General features: G+C 38.9%; 1 protein-coding gene across 11 annotated transcripts in view; it reads right to left on the bottom strand.

Moving 5' to 3' along the window:
- Positions 1–15981, bottom strand: part of sipa1l1 (signal-induced proliferation-associated 1 like 1) — an 89465-nt gene that overhangs the window by 41654 nt on the left and 31830 nt on the right. For all 11 annotated transcript variants that reach the window (XM_066694889.1, XM_066694891.1, XM_066694890.1 and 8 more), the window contains exon 2: positions 14281–14338. The gene's annotated coding sequence lies outside the window, so the exon portion shown is untranslated. The remainder of the gene's footprint in view (positions 1–14280; positions 14339–15981) is intronic.

Here is a 15981-nt window from a genome sequence, read left to right as displayed (position 1 = left end):
TCAGGACACCAGGCATTTGATGGTGTTAATTGTCTTTGTGTTGCAATAGACTGCTGTGAACAAAGTTCCTCCATCCTCTCTTGACACAACACCAGACAGTTAGCTCTTTCTACTTATTAACAAAACCACTGGAAACCAGAAATAATACTGAAGCTGTAAACATGAGGTTCCAGGCGGTCTCTGGTCTGCTGCCATCATCACTTCAATCACCTTGCTCTATGCTTACTTTAACTACAAGTCCTCCGTAAATAAACCAGAGTGTGTTTATGTTTGCGTGTTTTGAACTCTTTCCTCCGCTTTAAGCAACTCACTGTGGCCATGGTATGAATCTGTCGTGTTGTGTATCCCAGTGTCTCTAAACACTGATGGAAGCCAAAAGCTTAACCTTTCATCCTTCCCTTTAACCGGAAAAAAAAATTAAAGAATCGCCACCTACAAGCACAGCAGTAAAACAATTCAAGGTTTTAAGGGGGGTGACAGGATTTGTTCAAAACAGCACAAAATAAAAGTAGAAACATTTCCAAGGACCTGGACTCTTCATCTGTTTAATAGATAATGTAAAAAAAAGAAAATGTTCCAGGAGGAATTTCAAACACAGTACACAAAAATGATTTAATATATCAGTATCTGGCACTAATAAAAAAAAGTTGGGTGAAAAAATATTCGAGTCCATTCAGATGGAATGAATTTGTCCATTCCTAATCCCAGTTTAGAAAGTTACGTATACGTATAGTACGTGTTGAAGACAGTGATTTGATAGACAACCACATGATGTCATCCCTCTGAAAGTTTGAACAGTCTGTCCCAGATGTTCCCATCATTGAAGAATAGCTGCTAGCTCTTTGATGGATGACTGTCTGCTAGGATTCTCACAGAGACCGACTGGGACGAAAAGCAGGAAGGAAGCCCTAGGCAGACCTGGACCAAATCAAGATGTGCCCTGAAGGAATATGAACTGCCAGACACAATGTCATCTACCTAACTGAACTACCGTCCAGAGCCAATGGTGACTGTACTTTACTGTCTGTACTGCCTACCTGTCTGGATTCATCTTCAACACCATCTGATCCTTCAGAGTACATGTAGAACACATTTGATTCTTATGCAATACAACCGTGAAACAAAGTATCACTGAGTGTTGCAAGCATTTATTCATTACTCACACTACACAGCTTTCATCTCAGGCCCAAATGTATCGACTTAAATAGGTCATGTCAACTTGGTCTCATAGAACCCTTACTGTTCTTCACTCAAGCACAAAGCAGTTGCATTATTTATAATTACAGGGTCAGAAAACTTTGGCGATTCACTGACTCACCTAGGGCGGCTATTTATAGCTCAGAGATAAAGACATAATTACATGTTTGCTGAGATACTTCCTTACCTTAGCTGCTGTATGTGGTGTTGGGGAATCATTAAAAACAAGTACTTCAAAACAAATAATATATATCTTAATTGCATTCAGAAAGCCTCACAGAACAGCAAGCTTTTACTCCATATAAAAAATAAATAATAAATAGATAAATGCCGCTGCATCTTCAGAAACCTCTATTAAGTATTAACTGGGACAGCCACATTCTCCCTGGTCCATAAGGGAATTAACTGTCAGCCATTTATACAAAAAACAGTCGCTAACATGATATCAGTGCACTCAGGATAAAACTGTTAATTTGAATTTCAATAAATAAATAAAAAGGGAGGAAAGGCATGCATCTTTTCAAAATCAAAGTTCTGCCATTCTGACTGTGAAAGGCCATGTTTCTGTTTTTCACATAGATCCAAGTTTAGTTCAGTCCATTACTAATGAATTAGTAAGCTTTTATAAATACAAACTAAAATAAAATATTAAGAAAAAGTAAAACAGTCCTTGAAATTCTGTCTTCTAAAAGTTTCTATTCCAGACAAGAAGAATGGTTTCAGGACATTGGGGAAGAGGAAGTTCACTCCTGATTGCTTTACAAGTCTAATCCACTCTGAAGATCTCACTTTTCCTTCTTAACCTCATTAACAGTCAGGAAATCGTAACTCTGGGACCATGGTGCAGTCAGTTGACATGGGTTAGTTGCTGAGGATTATTTTGGTTCAGTTTCCACTTCTCTTGAATGAAGTTCAGATTACATTCCAGATGAACAGAGCCGTACTTTGTTTTCAAACCTCCAACAAATAAGGAGTAGGTTTCATCCTAGACCGAGACTCCATTAACGAAATCTTTCATTGGCCCCATTTTATGACCAGGCAGTTTTCAGACTCACCAGCTTGTTAAATTGGTTGAGTCCCCTCAGTCCAGTTATGGGTTGAGAACAGAGTGATCGTTTACAGCTGGACTAGGGGCATGACAAGTGCACTGCCTTGCCCTATGCAAATCAGAAAAGTTAGTTAACTAATCCCTTCCAAATTGTCACACATTAAACATGTATTTGTTATTAAGCTAGCCAACATCCCTTGAGAAAAAAAATCATTCTCCTATCCAAAGAGCCCTAGCAACACTGACAAGGCAACAAGCACTGAAAAGACAAAAATAGCAGTGATACCCAGCAGTATAATTAACGGAGTGGCTGAAAAGCAGGCGGCACCATGTAATTCCAAGCTTTTGAGATGCAAAATCTGATGAAGAGCCAAAGACCAGGCTTTTCTAGAAGCTGCTATCAAATCTCTTTAAGACGGCATCCGTAATCACAACAAACTGTTCCTTTTAAAACTAGTTACACTGCAAGTTGCAAAACAAAGGAACCTTGACTTTCTTCAAGTATCTTACCTTCATGCAGATATTGAAATTATCATTCTGTGCAGCACAATAACTCACCATAAATAAGTCAACTGTTAGAAAAGCATTTCAATTCTTCAAGCTGATTAAAAGTTTGAGGCAGTCTTCTAGTTCTATCCAAAATGGCGTCCTGTCTGCGACAAGGTGTAAATAATCCTGTCCCTTCACCCCTTAGTGAAAAACACTTTGTTCCATAGAGCTGATAATAAAAAGATGCCACTGTTTTTATGCAAACAACTCAAACAGAAAACCGACCTGACCAATCTTTGCCATTCAGTGTTGGGCTCCTGCCGAGACTCTCCCAACCACATTCAAATCCTACTCAGACGAAGGTGAAGGGACTAAGAACAACACATTTATAATAATACATTCAGGCTTGTTGTTCCCTTCAAACAGACTCCACAAAATAAATTCCTTCTTTCAGTTCAAATGCTGTGGTTTAGAACTCATAAATATAATCATTCTCCTGACTGATGTGTGAGTCCATTTCTGAAAAAACTACAGCCTGCTGCTCACTCAAACCATCCAAAGAATTTGGGGGTGGGGGGAAACAACCCAAACACTTCCAAGAAAACAGGGTTTCAATCCTGGACCATCATTTAATCTCTTCCTCTTCCCCATCTTTCCTGGACAGCACCGTGCTGTGAACGGACGTGCCAGGAACCCGGCACAAGCACTCACCTTGTTCCTTTCCCCTTCTGTCGCCTCCTTCCTGAGAGCTCAAACTCCAGAGACTGGAAAAAGCTGGACTTCCAACCTGCAGTAAGAGTTTCCTCAGGAATCTGACAGAGACACCGTCTCTCAGTGCAGCCCGTCATTACCAGCCTGTGAGTCATCCCGGCCTCTGTAAACACAGCTGAACAGCGGAAAGCAGCCGCGTCTCTCATGCCATCCTCCTCACACAGGCTGGGAGCAGATCTGCAGGGTCCTCAAATCAATATCCCTCACTGTCCAGTGCAGGACCCTCTACATGCTGCACTTGTACTATGCTGACCACAGCAGCCTTTTCCAAAACAAGTAATGGGGATTCATAAGAAAGTTTACAAACGAGAGGCAGCAATTCAACCCATCGTGTTCGGGGCTGCCATGGTTTCCAAGAGAACAATTAAGCTTAGCCGGAGTGGAAAGGTGGCACACTGGATTGTTGAGGCCTTGAGAAGAAAAAAGCCCTTGATAGGCCTCACCCAACTCAACATATAAACCGATCTGATAAGGAATAAATCATTTCTAATTACAAATGATTATCAGATGATGTTGCTTTTCATTCTAATAAGCCCAGCAATACGGGAAAACATAAGAAAACAAGAAAAGATCACAAGACTGACAAATCTGCAAAACAGTTTTACAGAAGAGACAGGATTTAAAGGACTCAGATCTCTGCTGACTTTTAGAGTCCCCAGATTACTTTATATGACTTGACGTTTTTTACAAAAACAAGCATTCTGCAGGGCAATTTTAAACTAAATCCATAAATACAACCATTATTTCTGACAGAAATGTGTTATAGGAAGTGACCTTGTGACCTCTAATGCAAACTTAGTTTACATCAGAATATAATATTAATCATAACTGAGAATATCCATATTGTCCCAGAGTAGTGTACAATCCAAATGGTGTGTGCTCTAGAGGTCACTACCTATGACCCCTCCGGTACTTTCCAAAAAAGTATGTTTCAATAGCCTGCAAAAAGACAGGTGCACGTTTACATATATTTAAAATGCTCTCCAGAAGGCAAATGTTTTTGCAAAACGATCGACTCACATTAAATCACTTGGAGATCCCGAGGAAAAAGGGGTTATTATATTGAGAGTTTATCTGAAAACCACAGCAGAAATATGAATAGTTTAACCAGTTTTAGCTTCAAACAACATACATTAATAAAAATATCAGGCAGTAGATTATCATAATTTGTTAACATCAAAGGCGATTCTTAATAAGCCAAATTGTAGGAGATGTATAGATTCGGTGGCAATTAGCAGAAATACGGGCTGATTTGACAGGGTCTTTTATGTCCTGAGGCACTGCATTTTAAATCTGCATTAGATAACGTGTCAAATGAGATTACCTTGGTTGACACCCTGGACTGAATGGCATGGCTGTGTTCATTTCAGGATTAAGATGCGTCTTCTTGGTATTATGAGGGGAAAATGCTCCGACACCTGTTGGCTAACATGGAAATGCTATCTTCTCACACACACATATTGTGAGCCACGTACTCTGTTTAGATGAGTTACTGTGATGGCCCAATGCCTAGAATGTGCTCCTCGTGGAAAAGAGATGTAGCTACGATCCTCCCTGCTGAATTAAGCCCTTAGTTGTATCGATACTACAAGGTGGTTTAGGCTCTTTACATAGTGAGTCTGGAGTAAGGGTGGCAAGATGGATTGAGGGTTAAAGGAATTCTTACTTGGCATAGGGACAAAATAAACTAGATGAAGTGGTTATTGAAATTGTACGGATTGATCTGTCCTCCCCACACTCTTCTTACTGCAAGACTGGATAGCAACCTGTTGACTGTGTGTTTTAGGTTGTATCCAACACTTCGACCCACGATATCCGAAGCATTCGGATGCACGAGTACCACAGCGAAACTGGATTCATAATCTAGTCATCTCGCCACAAATGAGTTTTGAATGAAGAACATTTTCCACTTGCCTTCGTCACCAAGAATGACATGCTTTTAAAATAGTTCAACCCCACCCCCACTTCCTTCTCCTTAGGGCATAAGCCCGGAGAATTTGTTATGTATGAAATGACCTCGGTCTAGCATTCTGATTGGGTCACCAACAGAACAAGCCACAAATTGTATCCGCTGGGATGAACCAGTCATTAAAAACAATAGCCCTAGTAAATCGAGAGCATTGCACTTTATAATGAGTGTAACTGAAAAAGCTACATTACAGAACGGGTGACTTTGTAGACTACCACCCATAGGAAGGGCTGTTGTGTAAAATGTTAAGGAAGAGTTGCCCAATGATGAAGAGCTTGCAAAATGTCTGGTCACCAGGGCTACATGGTGTTTTCAGTGCATAACATAATCTAATCTGCTATCAGCTGATTACAAGGATGTAGGCTTTCTATTGTGATCGGAAGCAGCATCAAAGGCCTTCTAAATCCTTCCTTTGCTTACATTGCCTGCAAGGGGGAAAAAATCTCTCATAAGCTCCAAGATTTTGTAAGCAGGAGCTATTGTTTAACAGAGAAAAAAAAAAAAAAAAGGATAAATGTGACTTATTATAGCGGCAAAGCAGTACAGTAGAGTATGTTTTTACATTATAGGAAACTCCTGTTCCTGTTAACAATATCTGTATCTCCATGTTAAATCTTTTTCAGCTGAAGACAGGATGAAACCCACATTACTTCTCTATACAATGTGCTGTAAATAATGGTCAGTAGGCAGAAACAGTGATACTACCAGATCATTGTAAAATCAATTTTTCGCTGAGGTGCATAAGTGATAGATAATATCTTCCCCTGTAAAGAAACAACAGCTTTTTCCATCTCATATTGGACAGTATTAAAAGTTGATGATGTGGTTTAAAACACACTTATGCAGCTGGCATTAAAGCATTAAAAAAATCTCACAAAAAGGGGATTCACAGAGAAAACAGAGGAGTTTGCAACATCATTGAGTAGGAAGAGTGGGCAGAAGACAAATAGTGGCAAACCGAGAATGATTTTATGAAGCTTTATAAAACCACCTTGATTAGAAAAGGAAAAAAATGCAATTTAATTTGCAATTAAGGGAGCATAAGTAGACACCTGCTGTGGTCCAGGACCAATTCAAACTGTAGAAAAGTAGAAAAGAAAAGTCAGGAGCTGTGAGGAGTTGCAATTAGGACCATTGTCAGGTAACTTTACAGTTATAATTGCTAAAATCCTATTTTACAATGGCTGGTGAAAGGAATTTAAATCAATTGCCTTTCCACGTAGGACAATTTACTTTCATTGAACATTCAAATTGAGATTAAAATTCATACAAAGGCAGAAAGAGTTCAGTCATTTAGCATTTCTTCAAATGCCTTATTTATAGGATAACTTCATAAACGTAAAAACTCACGTTTTCTTCTTCTGGATAATCGATTTGTGCAAAGTATAACTGAAAGCAAAGTCAATCTAACAGCCCAAATCTCACGGGAGCTTATAAAGAGTGTTTATCTTTAATATAAAAGAAAAGGCAGCCTGTTGTGCTGATATTTTATTATCATTATTATTATTTCTTAGCAGACGACCTTATCCAGGATGACTTAAAAAATAAGTGCAATACAAAGTGCAAAATACAGTACAGTTCAAGGCATAAAACATTACAAATCCAATTTACAAATTACAGTGCAATAGAAGAATCTTAGAGGGATAATTCTGGAACAAGGACTGGATCATTCTAGATCATTGAGCAACAGAAGAGAAGAGAATGGCAAGTTCCTTTGAATTTCAGATCTTTTAAAGAATAATCAACTTTGTATTTTTTTACCCTCCTGATAAGTCAATATGTGAAAGGCCTTGTTCAAATATAAATGTGAACTTTGACATTGTGAACTAGGACCTGGTCAACCTTTTACGCTTTTGCTTTAATGTTAAACCCACCCACTCCAACCCACATACATTCAAACCCTGAAACGCGTTCCACCAGAAAGTCTTTTATTAAATCTCAAACTTCCTTCTGTTCTCAATACGACAAGAAAATTACACACTTTCCCGAAAAACAGCTGCTTGTTGGCATCTCTAACTATTAATCAACCTGGTGTCTCCTTCAGAACCAACCGTGTATTTTTTCAAAGACGATTCACAAACAACAGTGGCTATGAGCAAGTAATGTCTCATGATAAATAAGCGAGCGTGACTCTTTAATCTACTTAACCTACAAATACAACACCCCCAGCTGGATAAGACTTTTAAAACAAAACGTTGATCATAAAACAGTGTGTGCCAAGAACAGTGCTATTATTTTAGTATTTATTATAGTATTTTGCGTTTGTGAGTGCACGTGTGTTTGTGTAGCATTGGAAATAAAGTCAAATGAGTTGGTGTGAATAACGATCAATGCATATGGAACATGAGATGTTTTTTTTTTTTTCTGCCAGTAAAAACTCGCTTCAGCTGCCATTAATGAACGTCTTGAAGTTCTTGAGAGGAAAACTTCAAACTCCCGTGTTTGCTTTCCGTTCCCCTTTGTTTCCCTGTCTACATCAGAAGAAACGCAAAGAACGAATCCTACATCTGTACTGTACGAGTCTTTCAGGAGACGTTAGACTTCATTATTAAGATTACTTTCGCATTTGAAGCAGCCCCCAGGGAAACAATGGGAACAACATAATTCCAGGAAGAACTCCTTCTCCAGTGGAAAAAATACATTCATACCGTAATTAACAAATAATTAAGTCTCTCTATTTATGGTAATTTCGGGTCAGTGTAATGCAATTTAAATTATTAATAAACCCAGGTGTTGTTTTAATTTGATTAAATTGTATTAATTCCACTATTATTCCTTATTCAGTTCTTCTAATCCTTGTCTCAGAGTGCTGTGGCGAGTCCGCATTAATAATTCAAACTGTGATTAAAAGAATTAACAAACATGTCTATTTTTTTTTGCCATGTATTTTTCCAACCCACCTCAATTCTGGTCATTTTGTAATACATCCCTGTCTGTCTTATCCACCTAGTGTGTATGAGATTATACCATCTACAAGGTATGTGAATATTGTTGAGTGAGGTTGTGCAAGAAGCTGGTGGAGGTGGTGGTGGGGGGGCGGGTGGGAGGCTTTCACAATGATTTAGTCGCACATAAAAATGGTCTAGGACAGTTTAATAAAAATAAGTTTCAAGTGTGTTGTAAATCACATTAAGTGAAGGCCTCTAAAACCTGAAAAAAACACATTGCTTATCACAGGGCACTGAATTTAAATATCTATGCTACTAATTTTATTGCAGTCTTAACATTACAGGGAAATAAAATTTGAACACAAAACCAGCCTCTAGGAGATAATGCTTGACTCAAGTGCCATAACAGCATGGCAGAATGGGCGCACAGTGAAAATGTGCTCGTTTTCATTATCGGGGTCTTTTAGGGACCTGTGTACATACAGTTCAGTATTTGACGAACAGCTGTTTAAACAGTCAGCGGAGGCCAGACAAAGCAGCTGTCTGGCTGCTGGCCAGGGGTGGCTCTTCCCCCGTGCAAAGGCCACACACCGCACCACACATCCAGGAAACACAGAGAATCGTTTCCTACTAAATAATCTCTGTGGAGAAAACATCAGCTGCTTGTGAACAGGTACTGAGATTTACCACTGTGAGGGTGTGGAACCCTCTCTGGAGGAGTGAATATCTGGTGACACCAACAGTAGACAGTCAATATTAGTCAGCATTCATTAAAAATTGGTAATACTAGCAACCAATGCATGTTTATGGCTGAAACATGTTAATTTAGCCACACAAACCATTCTTGCATCAAGAAAACCCTGTAAAATATAATTAATTTCCTTTAAAGTAGCTAGTTGTGGAGAGATGGACAACACAAGACCACCAGAACTATTTAAATTTACATCCTTAAATCCACAGATGACAAAAGGTCAACAAAAAGCAGGACAGAACCTCCTTGAATGTCTTGATTCATTTTGTAGAAACTCACAAAAGGGAGGTTAAAAGAAATGGATCCCGAAACACATGAACTCTGAGAAGCATCCTAAATTAATTTGTCCATGTTGAACAAAATCTGTCTGGGTGGAAATGGGGTGTAACCCAGCATAGTGCCTTTGATCGAAGACTTTGTTGTGGTAAGGTCAGGCAAACTCGCATCCTATTGCTGGGGACGTGTCAATAACTACATCATGGCTGTTTCTCTGAGTTATAGCTCTCGCCTCCAGCACCCTGGGCTAAGAGCCAGAAAGCAAAGACAAGAGAGCACAACCGGAAGGAAAAAAGGTGATTTCAACAGCCACACGTTACATTCCCCAAACTAAACCGGAAAAAACATTTATAGCAACTTTCCAAGCACTGTATCTCTAATGCCTAGATACAAAGCTGTACAACATGCATTATGTCCTTTTAAGCACCAAAAGCATTTTGAAGTTGTAAAAGCTTTCAGTACTTAACAGGATCTGACATTTTGTAAGGCTTTGTATCCAGGAATAAGATACAGAACTCAGATGGCACTGTGGGGGGGCTTTTTCTTTTCTCTTTCCATTTATTAATTATTAAAAATTAAGCTCTGCAATACAATTAAAAAACTACAACAACAAAAAACTAAGAGGCTCATTAAAACAAGCTAGGTTCCTTAGAAGCCAAAAGAAGCCAATGAAGAATAATCAACTTGAATTAATCGTTTATGAGTTAATGATCTAGTTATATGGACAATTTGTCATTGGTAGGAAAGTAACTTACCTATACAGACTTCCATTTCACTGGGAATGGCCTTTATTTGAACGGTTTCTAAGGGGGAGGGGGGTTATACATATTTCAATTTATTTTATATTATTTTAGTCCAGATTTATAGATTAATAAGTATTTTAAAGACTTCAAAAGACTGTTGACAATCACATTGCAATAAGTAGTTTAAAATGTAATCCCCAGGAACATTTTTCTAAAGTACCCTTTCACCTTAAACCAAGCCTTTCCTCGAATGCTGCGATTATAACGAGATCTCGTCTGTAATCTGCTGCTGCCGATAACTTCTGACTCGGCAATGTGCTTTTCTTTTCCCCATTTTAAGTCTATTAAATCTTTAGTTGCCAAAGAAACAACCATCAATAACAATGCTTTCTTTTACATATGTTTCTACAGGCTGTGTCAGGACATGTTCCTTTCAATAACATGACAATAGAAAATTTAAGTGTAAAGTCACTGTGGCTAAGAGGGTTCAGAGGCACACTGAAGGGTTAATTCCCCAGACCACTGGGTTATCAACAGAGTATCAACAGAAGGAAGGTTACATGGTCCCACTAGGGTAACGTCCCTGCCCCATCTATTCTCCATACTTTGGTTTTCACTGTTCCAAGCTCACACCCGATAGTGGGCCATTGACTTATCTAAATTAAGGCTGGAAGTTTATACACACAGTTAAACCTGGCTCAGGTGCAGGATTTGTTGATGGACACATCTTCATATAAAGGCTGAATTGTCTAGAAACACTGAATTATGTATGCATTCACAGCAGGAAGGAGAGAGGTGACAGCTCCCAGAGCTCATCTCTGGGATCTTAAGTATAAAGCATAGGCTTCAAAATCATCCCCGTTTCAGTTCTAGGAGGACAAAGAGCAAACCAAAAGATATTCTGAAAAGTATTCATAAAAGTGACAGATAAAGTATGGTAAAGGATAACCAGTATGTCAGTGATCGAAAGCAGAGAGGCTGGAGTCAAAACAGCACTGAACTTGTGTTTCGCAGAGCTGTGACTTGTAAGGCCATGTTCTTGTGATAACTTGTGCTGCCTTTGACAAATTAATGATTGTGACAGAAGTCAGTGAAAACCCAGCCTGCAAATGCACTTAACTTGAAACAAACCAAAAAAAAAGAAAAACTACTTTATGCTGTCTACAAGACACAAATTGCTTTTCCAGTGCACTGACGCAGATTTCTTTAAACAAAAGGTTAGTTGAGTAAAAAACACCCATTTATATATAAATAACTGCTTGCTATTGTTTTTCAAAAAGCACACATAAAAATTGAACAGTCTGCTAAATGTTTTTTGGAGTCTGACCCCAGGTCAGGGAAGTAAACTTAAGAGCTTCAGAGATTGCACCAGTGCCTGCTAATTTCAAAGCCGCTGGGTGTTGTATGGAAGCGCATTTGCTTTAGACAAAGGCCTGCACACCCTCATTAGGACTTCATTTTGCAGTATTAAGAGAGAGCTGAGGGTGGGCACGTCACATCTAATCTCTGCCTTTGGGAACCGGGTGAGCTGTGAGACGGTGGGGAGTCCACAGATGGTCCACTCTGGGCAAAGTCAGTTGGACACACGGCAAATTTATACACCGTCACAGACACACTCACACGGAGCTGGATTTGAGCCAAGGTTTAAAAAGTCAATCTCCTCAGATGTAAATCCCAGAGGAATTATGTCACCTTACACTAGTATTTTGATCTCTAACTGATGGGATAAACCCAGAAAAAAAAAAAGAATGCACGAAATGTCAGTCTCGCTGGTATTTGTATGCGTCTATGTGAGCATGTATCTGTAGGATTGTAAATTAGTAAAGATCTCATGTATCAATCTGAAAACTCAGAAATACGATCTGGAGACGTCCATTAAAAATATTTTTATTCTATCACAGAGACAAGAATATCCTAAAGTAATGCAGGTAGGCCTAATAGCTGAAAGATTATCACTTAAGTGCATCAGAGAGCACTAGCAAAGAAAGTAAGTTAAAGTATCATTCACAGTAAGGAAAATCCTTACTGGATCCCAGGCAGATGTGAAGTGAATACAATGACATTTGAAATAATTAACACTGCCTTATGCCAATACAAGCAAGTTTCCTTGATTACAGTAATGTCTTCCTATTCAGAAGAGATCACTCAAACTGGACGCAGTGGTGGTGACTGTCAATAAAGCAAACCTAAGATGTGTGAAAATGTTTCTGCATGTAATTCTCTTTTACACAAATCAGTACCAAAGGTACAACTGTTAGAAATCCAAATTCCACGCACACTTCAAGTCAGTTGCGGTACAAGATTAGCATTAAGCCCCACAGTCTCAAATTCTTCTGAAATCTAGGATGAAAAATAAGCTTGGCGTTCACTGTCAGCAGTTACCGTGGGGCTGACAAGTTTCAGTTTTCTGTCAGTGCCCTTCGGACCTTTAATACTTAACAAAAGTCACCTTCCCTGTCACAGCCATTATTAACACCACCGAACGGCCAGGCTGTGTGGAAGAACTGTCTCCAACAAACAGCTATTGTTCTGTTCCATTTTTATACAACAGCTCTTTTGTATGGGCTAACTTTTGAGATGGCAGAGAGTTCAGATCAGCTGTGGGGGCATTAATATGAACACTCCCGCCTCCCGCCTCCCGCCTCCTCACTCTCCTTTCCCAACTGGAGCTCTCGACTTCAATTCGACAATACGAGTGTTAATTAAAATGATGAGATGAGAACTGGGACAATGGTGGCCTTTTTAAGGGCAAAGCAGAACTGTGAATTGTTTGCATACAAAAGAAAAGACAAAAAAAAGCTTTTTCTGTGGAACGCTGTGCACATACAATTGTAGAATATGTAGACTGTGAAATTAGCCACATACACTAAGAAAAATACTAAGATGTACTGCACAGCTACCTGAGTTGGGAGCAAATCTCACTATGCATTTGCGTATTATGCAAATGTTTAACGTCTTCAAGACCAGAACACAGGAGAGTGTTGAGAGGGGCCGTGGGAGAGGTATGCCACCAGAAACAGCCTCTAGCAAAAACTCCCACTCTCCGTCTCATTACTGCCTCACGGTTTCAACAGTGGATTAAATACGTAAACCAGAGTTAACTGTAATATGCGGGGAACGGCGACAAAGTGTGCCATGTTCTTGCAAATCAACGCAAAAGGACTTTGAGAGGTGGCTTCTAATCCGGGGCTGCCAACTGCAATACATCTCAATGCATGCAATTAAATCACTTTCCTCTTCAATTAATTAGAGGTGCTGGCACCAAAAATGCAACTGTATGTTGAAGACCTCAAATATGATTGATTGATTGATTGATTGATGACAGTGATTCTAAGAAATACAGTAAAACTATCTAAGTCTATGCAGATCCAAGATTACATACAAACTCATGTTCTTTCACATAGGCTGGCTAAATCCCCGTTTTTAATCCTTAACCATTTTAATAATGGCAGAAAATGAATGTAATTCATGCAGGGTTAAGCATTACAACTAATACAACACACACTAGGGCCAACTTTGTGGGTTTGATGGTTTTTCGCTAGAGACACATTAGCAGATTTTCTGTGGATTAGCACACCTATTTAAATTAGTTTTTCAGCTCAGTATTTTTTTAATCAATTATACAAATTACAACAAACTGAATCTAATAGAGGGAACATTTCAATCAGAAGGCACTTTCAAATTCACATTTATTAGAACTTAATAAGCTAAGATGCAGAGTAATAAACGGTCATTTTGCCCAGAAGAGATTTTGAAAACCGTTAGCGGTTATTTTTTGTCAAAACAATAAAACATGATTTGTACTTCACGGCTAAGAGTGAAAAACACCCTTGTGTGTAGGTTGCATAAGCACACTTGAAACAACCATCTTTCTTGTCAATTCAAAAACCTTGAAATTGTGTGAAATTGTGAAGCATTTCATTCAATGTTGAGGAACTGCTTTCTAAAACAAATACTGGAGAAATGTCAGTCTACAGAGTTCAGACACGTCTGAGGACACGCTTGTTTAACTGATCTGGGGTTTTATGTATGTAATGCAATTTGGGGTGGGGATTGTTTGAGGAAGAAAGATAATTGATCAGGTGTCCATCAGATCTCCAATCAACCCAGTGAAGGCTTGTTTTACAAATATCTAAACTGTAACTCACACGAACGCTGTAGTCGGCTTCGATTCTCTTCCCTGTTGTTCCACCCTGCCGGATGTATCTGAAAGAAAACAGAGAGCAGGTCAAGAAAAACACAAGGTTTTCAGGTATTGAAAATAATATCTAATCCAACTAAATAAATACAAATCAAATCCCTGCACACCTTCTGAAATTAACTGGTTCATCTTGTGAAGCACACATGACTAAAAGAACGCTATCACCCCCAAAGGCTGCAGGACCGACTCGGATAGACAAAGCAAACAACGGGCCTTGGTGCCATGCAAAAACACTGTTGACCCCCTTGTCTGATGAAGTTAAGGCACTTCAAGGACAAAGCGGCAAACACAGATGCATCTTTTTCCACAGACCCTATGCTATTCGGAAGAATTCATGCCATTCTGTCCAGCTCCATACAAACTGCAGCATTAAAAGGTAAGATCGATACTCTAGGTAAGTTTGTCACGGCATTTTAGTCTTCTGGAACAAGTTATTGGAAAAAAAATTATCTGGAAGCCTGACTCAATGCGTGTGGATTATAACACCCTAGGTTCCTCATTTGTGGGGGGTGGGGGGGATTGAGTTCTGGGTTACTTTGTAAGGATACTGACATTCTGCTCAACAAGATTCATAGTAACGTGCCAACTGTCTAAGTTAAAAACAGATTTGAAGATTTTGATCTCCACACACCATATAAATCCTTATCACACTACACTTTAGAGTTACAGTGCATGCAAAAATGTGGGCTGTATGTCACCACTCTACTGAGAAAGATTTATGTGGTAAGAAACTTCCAAAATGAAAAAAAAGATAATTCATTCAAAGTCAGGACCAAGACAGGCAAAAACATGCAAAGTATGTAAAATCTGGGCACAACTTCAGAGCAGCCTTAGGTGGCATGTTGCAATGTTGAAGTGCTGGGTGCAATCTCTAAATTACATGGCCAATCCATTACTACAGCACACAGATCTGTGTTGGAACTGAAACGTAGATCTAGAGCTCCAAATATGGAGTTTGCTGTCGATAGAGAAACATTAAGAGCAATGCAATGTTTTAAGTTCGGGAAACCCTTGGGGCATGAGAACTCGACATGCAGATATAAAACCCAGATCATCACACATCCAAAGCCATCCCAGCACACTTTCATAAAATGCATCTTGTGTGTCATATTTGCAATAGGCCGTCACAGTCAAAATACCCTTTACTTTTCTCTCCTGCTTGTTTAATTTTTTATCTTGTAAGTTTAACAGGCAATAGGCAAAGAGTCTTAAATACCAGCATATATGTAGAACAGTAGACCAATGTTCTTCAAGAATCTTTCTAAATTCAATGGTGTGAGAGAATTACTTGGCTAGCCCTGATGTGTTAAAAACTGTTCTCATAAATTCTTCTTCATATTTTCATTAATTTTTTTGAAATAAATACATTAAGACATTTTCTACAAGAGCAGACCGTAAACTATTGTCGAGTTACATACAGTACACTTAATTTAAATAATTGTAATGTGCTTGGTTGATTTGTCGTCCAAACCAAACAGATCTTGTTCAGAGAGTTTAACGTTTGAAAATGAAACAGATCAGATTAACATTTGCTGAAGACTCTGCTTTTGATGTATTAAGACAAGCCAATACAATAAGGGACAAGACGTGACACAAAGGTAAATAATTTGATACTTTAATCCCCAAAGTAGTTCAAATATTTTAAAAT

Source organism: Amia ocellicauda, chromosome 21 (genome assembly GCF_036373705.1).
Source record: "Amia ocellicauda isolate fAmiCal2 chromosome 21, fAmiCal2.hap1, whole genome shotgun sequence".
NCBI classification, from domain to species: Eukaryota; Metazoa; Chordata; class Actinopteri; order Amiiformes; family Amiidae; genus Amia; species Amia ocellicauda.
This window is presented reverse-complemented; position numbering and strand designations above follow the sequence as displayed.